Source organism: Palaemon carinicauda, chromosome 23, assembly GCF_036898095.1.
Source record: "Palaemon carinicauda isolate YSFRI2023 chromosome 23, ASM3689809v2, whole genome shotgun sequence".
NCBI lineage: Eukaryota > Metazoa > Arthropoda > Malacostraca > Decapoda > Palaemonidae > Palaemon > Palaemon carinicauda.
In genome coordinates this window covers 66,912,902-66,922,505 of record NC_090747.1, presented here as the reverse complement: position 1 = coordinate 66,922,505, position 9,604 = coordinate 66,912,902, and positions in this window count along the sequence as shown.

The following is a 9,604-nucleotide window of genomic DNA, read 5'->3' as shown; positions in this document are numbered from 1 at the left end:
TAAAAGAAAAAAAAAGAAAAAAAAGAAAAAAAAAAAAAAAAAAAAAAAAAAAAGGAAGGAAGAAGCCAGGCATTGATTGTTATTGCAAAAGAATTTGTTCCTTATTGAGATACACTAGCGTGCAATGAATCTTCAGAGGTTTTGTCAGAATTGTAAGAAGTTTCTCTATTAGTTTTTCAGTATTCTAGTTTTTATAACACGTGCGTGACTGTTGTCTATATCACCAATGTCAAATGGACTGAAGAGTTTTATCTGTGGAGTCAATAATTCTTACATTGAATCCTGATTTGAATGTTTTTGAACATATTGTCCTGAACGTTATGAAAAAAAAAATCATTTAATTTAAATTAACTTTTCTATGACCAGATTTCTGGGAAGAAATGGAGGAAGATTTAATATCTAATTTTCACTTCAAATATTGTCGTAACAGAAGCAAGCTTTGAGGAAAAACAGATTATCTTTGAATGTAATGGTAGAAGTTACACATACAGCCCAATGATCAATTTAAAATGATATCTTGGTTTTACTGGTTTTCCGGGTACCTTAACGAGCGTTGTCACTCACACCAGATCACTAAGGCCAGTTGCATGTTTTTATGTAGTTCTGTATATTGTTTACTGTACGGCTACAGGATGCCATGCACCCACTAAGCCTGGAGTTCCATCTGTAGTTAATCATCCGTATTCTTCTTCACTCACAGGGTTAACTACTGAACTGTAATAGTTCGGTAGTTACTTTCCACTTGGTAGAAGAAACTCTTTGACTATGGTGAGCAGCTCTTCTAGGACAATCCAAAGTCAAACCATTGCTCTCTACTCTTGCGTACTGCCATAGCCTCTGTACCTTGCCCTCTCTTGGGTTAGAGTTCTCTTGCTTGAGGGTACACTCATGCACACTATTCTCTCTTCAATTTATAATGGCAGATCTATTTTAACGTTGTTACTGATCTTAAGATATTTTACATTGTTATTCACTACTTCCTACAGCTTACAGTAAATAGTTTAGTTATTTCCATATTTCCTTTCCTCACTGATCTACTGTACTTCTCCTGTTGGAGGCCTTGGGCTAATAGCATCCTGCTTTTTCAACCGGGGTTATAGCTTAGCAAATAATTATAATAATAATAATAATAATAATAATAATAATAATAATAATAATAACAATAATAATAATATTGATCAGATTAGTTGCTAGTATCAGGAATTAGACCAAAAAAAGTAATCGTTCATGTACGTAACATTCTGTTTCATCTTTATCTTTTTAGTCAAGTAATAATGCTTTATAATTTGAAAAATAATCATTAGCATAGGATTGTAGTGGCCTACTAGAAGCGTTTCTGCCTGGTGATAGCCTGACTGGGGTTCGAGTCCTTTTCAAATTCGATAGTCTTGTATTGTTTGTAATCTCACCATCCTTACGAGCTAAACATGGTAGGTTTGAGGGAGCCGTAGGTCTACCCGCAGAGTCATCAGCAGCCGTTGCCTGGCCCTGCCTCTAGGGCATTGTCCTCCTTGCTACGGCAATGTCACTGTCCCTTGCCTCTGCCATTCATGAACGACCTTTAAAACTTTAAATATGAATTGATAGTATCACCTCTGCTTTTAGTTGAATATAGTTTTTAGAAAAAAGAAAGAAAAAAAAAAGAAAACAGCAGAATGGCGAAACACGTTTTATGCGTCTGGGTTTATGGCAATAATCAACCATCTTTGAGTTGATAGTTTCTAGTTGATAGTTCATCAGTTAATATCTGAAATTTAGACTTGTCTGTTGATATAACAGTGATTTTAAAATTTTACTGAAATGGTATGAGGGACTATTCCAGATTGAATATCTAAAATGGTATTCAGAAAGACGATAGGTTGACTGTTCGAAAAGTAAATGGTTAAATTCTTTTCACCGAATCCAAAAATTTTCTTTTTTAACATTATATCTTTGACCGTTTCAAGTCGCTCTTGATTTGTTTAGAATTTTTTCATAAACGTAACATACTATCTCTCTCTTTTCATCGTTGTTTATTAAGAACGTTTGCTCACTTACAAACATTCAAACATACATAAACTATTGATGATAATAAGAGTTAATCTAAAATGGACACAGAATGGCATTTGGACATTGATCTAAATAGAATAAAAGGTAAGAAGTTGATGAACGAGACAGAAGCGGTCCGAAATAATGGGAGCAAACTGAAAAAAAGGATAGTGAAATATCAATGTATGTTAGCTTCAGGGTCTTTCCTCTACTGTTTTTGCTAAAGAAACGATTTAGTGTTCTTTTTTTTACTTGTCACCCTCAAACGCACCCGATCTCAGGCACAACACGCATACAAACACACACACACACACACACGCACACACACGCGCATATATATATATATATATATATATATATATATGTATATATATATATATATATATATATATATATATATATATATATATATATAATTACTATGATTGTAGGCTACAAAAATATTCTTAATCTCGGTGATTATTTATTTAATATATCTAAGTTTGCCGAATGATTTTTTTTCAAGGTATATATATATATATATATAGTATATATATATATATATATATATATATATATATATATATATATATATATATAAATATATATGTGTATATATATATATATACTATATATATATATATATATATATATATATATATATATATATATATATATATATATATATATATATTTATAAATATATATTTATAATTATGTATATATATATTTATACATATATATATATATATATATATATATATATATATATGTGTGTGTGTGTGTGTGTGTGTGTGTATATATATATCGAAGCTCAATTGAAAGAAAGACAAGCTGAAGAAATTAGATATCTAGATTAAGTTTAGAGGATGTCCCTGGCTATAGATCAGGGTATCTCATACCTTTAAGTTCATCATCACCACGCTAAACTATAGTAGTTCCTCTAAGAAAACTTTTGGGTAAAGAATTGCTCATCAGTATCATACATATTTATGACTATCAGTCACCCGAAAAGGGATATTGACTAAGTAATTGATGAATAATGTTAATCCTTTAGTCTTTCTGAGTGGAGATACCTTAACTTTGACGAAAGGGTTTGTATATTGCCAAGATCAGCAAAGCTGTATTAGTAAGGGCCACCCACACTAGGTTGGTATGCTGTGAGCGATCAGACTAAAGTCTCTCGCCACCAGCAATCTACAGTGGCCAACGTGGTGATGAAAATTGGCCGAACCCCAGACATGAATAAAGATCTATATGAGGCCTTTGTCCTGTAGTGGACTAGAAACGGCTGCATTTGTTGTTGTTATCTTTTAAGATATTGTGTATGGTGGTGTCAAAGAATGTTTCCATTCCCTTAATTTGTACCAGTGCAGAGGTTTATGTTAAACGAAAAACAAAGAAAAGAGGAACTAAAAACCCTATATTATGAATTGATATGAGAAAAAGTGTTGTAAAGTATGAAGGTTGAAGATTGTACCCAAGTGTGACAAAAACGAGATTGCGTGTTTATTTGCTATCCATCATTGACGTTCTTTCTGCCTCTGCCTTAAACAAGTGACAGGGGTCTCAGAATCTCTCTATTTTAGATAGTGACTGATAGGTCATGAACTGAGTTACAATAAACTTAAAGAAGGGCGTATTACAAATAGCTGCATACACATACATATTCTTATATATGTATCCATGCGCGGACACTTATACACTAAAACCACACGTGCACAGGATAACACATGTGCACACACAAAAAACACACGTGTACAAAACACATGTGCACACACAAAAACACATGCATATGCTAACATATGCGCACAAACAAAAATGGAGTTTTAGGATGAGGTAAAAAAAAAAGCCTCCGTTATCATTTTTGTTTTTAGGGTCACTCCCGTGTGAGTAATGCTGTCGTGCCATAGTATCCAAACGGCAGGCAAATTATAGTTAGAATTTCAGGCTAAGCGAATGCTTCTTCCCTAAAGTCAATTTTGAAATACGTGTCTTCACGAAATCATTAAATCAAGTGTCTTTTGTAAGTCTTATCTATGAAATACATGGAGCTAGGGATACAAGTCGGACTGTGGTATCCTATTGGTCATGTCCCTGTCTGGTGATCGCCAAAAAATATTTAAAACATCAAATAGAGAACTTTCAAAGCCAACAGACATATGATTATAATACGAGGATATTGTCGTGCTATCGTAGCATTTCAACAAATTCCAAAGTAAGTTCCTTAAGATATTGGGAGAACGTGAAAACTTCATACCCTTGCTTTTTTATATATATTTTTTATATCTTGATTGATGTTTTCCGCTACATTAACATTCGCACTGAATCCAGTCGCCCTGAACCTCATATACATATATGAGATTGCTCTTCTATTAGACTTTAAATTTTATTATTATTATTATTATTATTATTATTATTATTATTATTATTATTATTATTATTATTATTATTATTATTATTATTATTATTATTATTATCATAACTATAATAGTAATAATAATAAATAATAATAATAATAATAATAATAATAATAATTATTATTATTATTATTATTATTAGCTGAGCTGCGACCCTAGTTGAAAAAGCAGGATGCTATAAGCCCAAGTACTTAAACAGGGAAAAATAGGCCAGTGAGGTAAAGAAACTATGAAATAAGTAAACTGCAAAACATGTAATGAAATATTAAAATGAAATATTTCTAAGAACAGTAACAACATTAAAATGGATCTTTCGAATATAAACTATAAAAAGTTATAAAAAGACGAAGAGAAATGAGATAGAATAGTATGTGGCCGAGGAAACTGTTCCAAAAATATTTTGGTCGTCGAATATGACATAACATATCTTTGTGTGATCAATCATTTTTAAGATTATTAAGATTATTATCCGTATGGAGTATTTTTTCTTCGCTTCGTGGCTTATTTGCTTCTTACCCTCCAAATGTTAGTAAGTTGTGTTTCTTATAATTCTATAAGTACTTTTATTGTTCTAGACATTTTGCGTCTTGATAAAGTAGACGGGGGTTTGCCAATTACAGGCAACGCTTTGGTAACTTTATATCATTATCAACCAGCTGTAATTAAATTCAATCATGAAATACAAGGGAAGGTTCACTTCGGGTATCTACATCGTGGCTAGGCTACCCTACCCACACACACACACACACACACACATATATATATATATATATATATATATATATATATATATATGTATATATGTAAATGTATGTATATATATATATATATATATATATATATATATATATATATATATATATATATATATGTGTGTGTGTGTGTGTGTGTGTGTGTGTGTGTGTGTTGGTGTGATACTGTTATTAACACACATTCAGGTTCCCATCAAATGTCATCTTCAATGTGTTGTAATATTAGACTTGGTAGGTTACATCTTCAAGTAAGTCTAGGTAAGTTAACTTTAAAATAGTTTATTCCTTTAAAACAGTTATTAACATCTCCATCACAAGAGTATAGATGGTTTGGTCGGATGACCATTCCGTATGACATCTAAATAAGAACTGGCTAAAATATGAATATCACAGATATTGTATAGTCAGTTATCTCAGCATTTAAACACATAATGTAAACTAAACATTAATAGAGGAAGACACCTGCATCCAGTGTGACACAACTCTTTCTCACGGTTTGTATTTGTGTTTATTCTTCATAAAAATGTTACATTGCTGAGGTTTGGCATTCGCATCCTGGCTATGACATGACTATGGCATTTCTCACACTCGCTCTTACATCCATATTGACCTCTTAGGTCATATATTTAAACATGTAATTTTACATATATTACACACACACACATATACATATATATATATATATATATATATATATATATATATATATATATATATATATATATATAAATTTATATATACGATGTATCTTTTAACACAGAAAATTATCCAGTACACGACCTTTTCTATGACTATCATTTCAACGACCAATGAGTGAGTGTCTGCTATAGATCATTGGACCTGAAATAGTTACCACTCACATGATACGTTCGCCGATGTAAAAAAAAAAAGAAAAAAAAAATATAACAACCAGTCTTATTTGCTTAAACTCTATAAAACTGGTAATCACTGGAGAACTTGGAATGGGGTGCATCAAAACCTTGGCTTATACCGGGTAGTAGCAAGAGTCCGTGCTGGCATGATATCAGCAACTCAAACGATTCTTTATTATTGTTCTCGAAAAAGATTTTGTTTGAAAAGTAAAAAACTTGTTTTTTATTACAGTCTACATAGAAGCCCTTCCTAAATAGCTTTAAATAGACATGCGATGAATAAAAAAAAAAAAAATGTTTTTGTTACTGCTGTCAACATTAGGCAACAAAGTAACATTCACAAGGAAAGCAGAATTATTGTTTGTCTTGAGCAGCACTAACCCGATATAAATGATTTTTTTTGGTCTGTATCTGTTTCATCTCTTTACTAACGGTTTCCTCCATTCTGAGTAACGTGATACTTTTATTTTTGTTAAGTTTTATGTAATTTATTTTTATCGTTTATCGGTGCATAGAAGTGATGGAATTCAGTTTCAACTCGAAATCCTCCACAATGTAAGCATATCATCGTTTAGGGATGTGTTCTTCTTTCTGGGTGATATTGGTGGTCTCAAGACAGCCCTAGCGTATGTTAACAATTGATTTCGAGGTTGAATATGAAAAATATTTTCTTACTGTATACAGAATTTTACCATTTCATATGGATAAAATTGATATATTTTTCACAGTTGTAAGCTATACTTGCTGGCTCCAGTAAAACAGTTTTCATCAGTCCTTTGCGTATTACCTTGCATGGTGTTGTATTTATGCCATTATCAGAGAATTCTTATTTTTGGTGATTACACAGCATCAGATCAATTAATGTGTCCTGACTACTATTTCGTAACTATGAAGAAGTTCCATTTTCGCTTCCCATTTCTAAATCAATTATTTGGTTGCACCCCTTCCACCAAACATCTCATCTCTTTATCACCCTTTACCTTATCTCACAATCGGAATCTTTGCCTCCCACCCCCGCCCTAATAGGTTACTCTTCACCATCCATCCTCAAAACGTGCCCATCCTATTTACTACGTCTGCTATTCTTCTTCTTTCATTATTTTCAAATCTTTCACGTAGTGATATTGTCATAGTCCATCTTTGTCCTTTCAAGATATGCTTCCTTTTTTCTTCTTAGAGCCTTTGGTCTTCAAGCAATGAAAGACACTACCACTAGAGAGGATATTTTTCAAGAATTGAAAACGTTAATGGCTAAATTTAATCTTCATTTAAAAAACAGTGTGCACCTGCAATGGTTGGTAATAAGGCTGGCTTAACTTCTAAAATTAGAATGGAATTAACTTCTATGAATATAGACAGAAGATTTTACCGTGTTTCACTGCATAATTCACCAAGAGAATTTGTGCGCTAAGTTCCTGAAATTTCAACACGTCACGTCTAGAGTAGTTTCGAGTATCAACTTTATAAAATCTCGAGCATTAAATCACCGCTAGTTAAAACAATTTCTTGAGGATGTCGAGGCAGAATATGGAGATCTGGTTTACTACTGTGAGCTACAATGGTTGAGCAAAGGGAAAATGTTAAAATGATTTTATGATCTTAGTAGTGAAATTTTTACATTTAAGGAAATTAAAGGCAAGTCTCTCCCTGAAGTAAGTGATGATGGCTGGATACGTAGGATATACCAAAAGGCTGTTAAAGGTTGAATTATTTCCCTATGCAAGTTGCTGTCAGTGCCAAGGGAGAGCAAAAATACAAAGGATACTATGTACAAAAAAGAGAAATGTTGTTACTACGTACGATCGTGTGGCACACGGGTGGTACACAAAGAAACGACCCACCGACTCCCAACTGTTTGAGTTTGAAAACAAGTGCCTCATGATTAGCACTGCCAAAGGCAGCACTAAAATCAATGCCAATCATACGAACTTCCGGAGCACAATCAAGGGATTTTTGTACAGCATTGAAGATTGTAAGAAGAGCATCACATACTCCAAGGCCTTTACAAAAATCAAATTGCATACTAGGGATCAGATGATTACCTTCAGCAAACTTATTAAGATGCTTTTCTAGAAGACGTTCAAAATATTTAAATAATATGGGAGTTATGGAAATTTGGCGATAATCAGTTGGACTTGACCTAACACAAACACATTTACCTAGTGGAGTTACATTACCAATTTTCCAACAAAAACTAAAAGCTCCTCTTCTTGCTAAGTTGCGCAAAATAACAAATAATTTTAGAGCTAAGAAATCTGCAGTCTTTATTAGAAGCAAAGTAAATATACTATTGGGGGCTACACCTCCAAAAACATCAAGGTCTATCAACATCAGTTCAATTTCACGAGATCGAAAAGCTAAAATAGTTAGTTTAGCCTCAAGAAAACAGGAATGAGGAAGTTCGAGTTTCTCACAACTCTGTTTACTGTTGAACACATTAGCCAAAAAGTTTTCCTTTTCCTTTGGACAGTCAGTGACTGAGCCTTCTGGTTTAAGTAAAGGAAGATCTGTTGCATCTACACCAAAGAGTGCAGATTTAAGAGTAGTCCACCACTTATGTTCCTGGGTTGTACCTGAAAGGGTTTTTTATGGTTATATTGTATTCCTTTTCAATTGAAGCATGAAATCGCTGAGCAAAAGCTGTAAGCTAAGTATAGTTATTCTAAGTCAAATCATCCAAAGATGATAGGCCTCCTTGCTTCTTCAAATAAGCACGTCTGCAATCATCATTGAACCACGGTTTGTCCTTCACACAGAACCTTAGCTCACGAGAAGAGATATGCCAGCTCGTAAGGTGAGTTCCACTCATGTAGGCTCATGTAATGTATGTAAATTACATACGACTTTCGTCATTTATTTAATTGTATTTTCATTCAATTCAGTATATGTAAATTTACGTTATTTTTAAGAATTAACTTTTTATTTCACGTAGTTTTGTTACGAAGTCTTATATAATCTCGTTTAGGTATGCTGTATGACACACACGAGGTATGAGCACAAGGTTTACATCATTTATATGTTTCCACATGGTTAGAAAGTGCATGGAAATTCTTGAATTATATTTACTCTTTTTTTATTGTCATGAGAGGTAGGTGAATGGAGTTAGGTGAGAAAGGGTTGCATCTCAAGTAAGGCTTTTAACGCAGAAAATTATCCAGTACACGACCTTTTCTATGACTATCATTTCAACGACCAATGAGTGAGTGTCTGCTATAGATCATTGGACCTGAAATAGTTACCACTCACATGATACGTTCGCCGATGTAAAAAAAAAAAAAAAAAAAAAAAAAAAAAATATAACAACCAGTCTTATTTGCTTAAACTCTATAAAACTGGTAATCACTGGAGAACTTGGAATGGGGTGCATCAAAACCTTGGCTTATACCGGGTAGTAGCAAGAGTCCGTGCTGGTATGATATCAGCAACTCAAACGATTCTTTATTATTGTTCTCGAAAAAGATTTTGTTTGAAAAGTAAAAAACTTGTTTTTATTACAGTCTACATAGAAGCCCTTCCTAAATAGCTTTAAATAGACATGCGATGAATAAAAAAA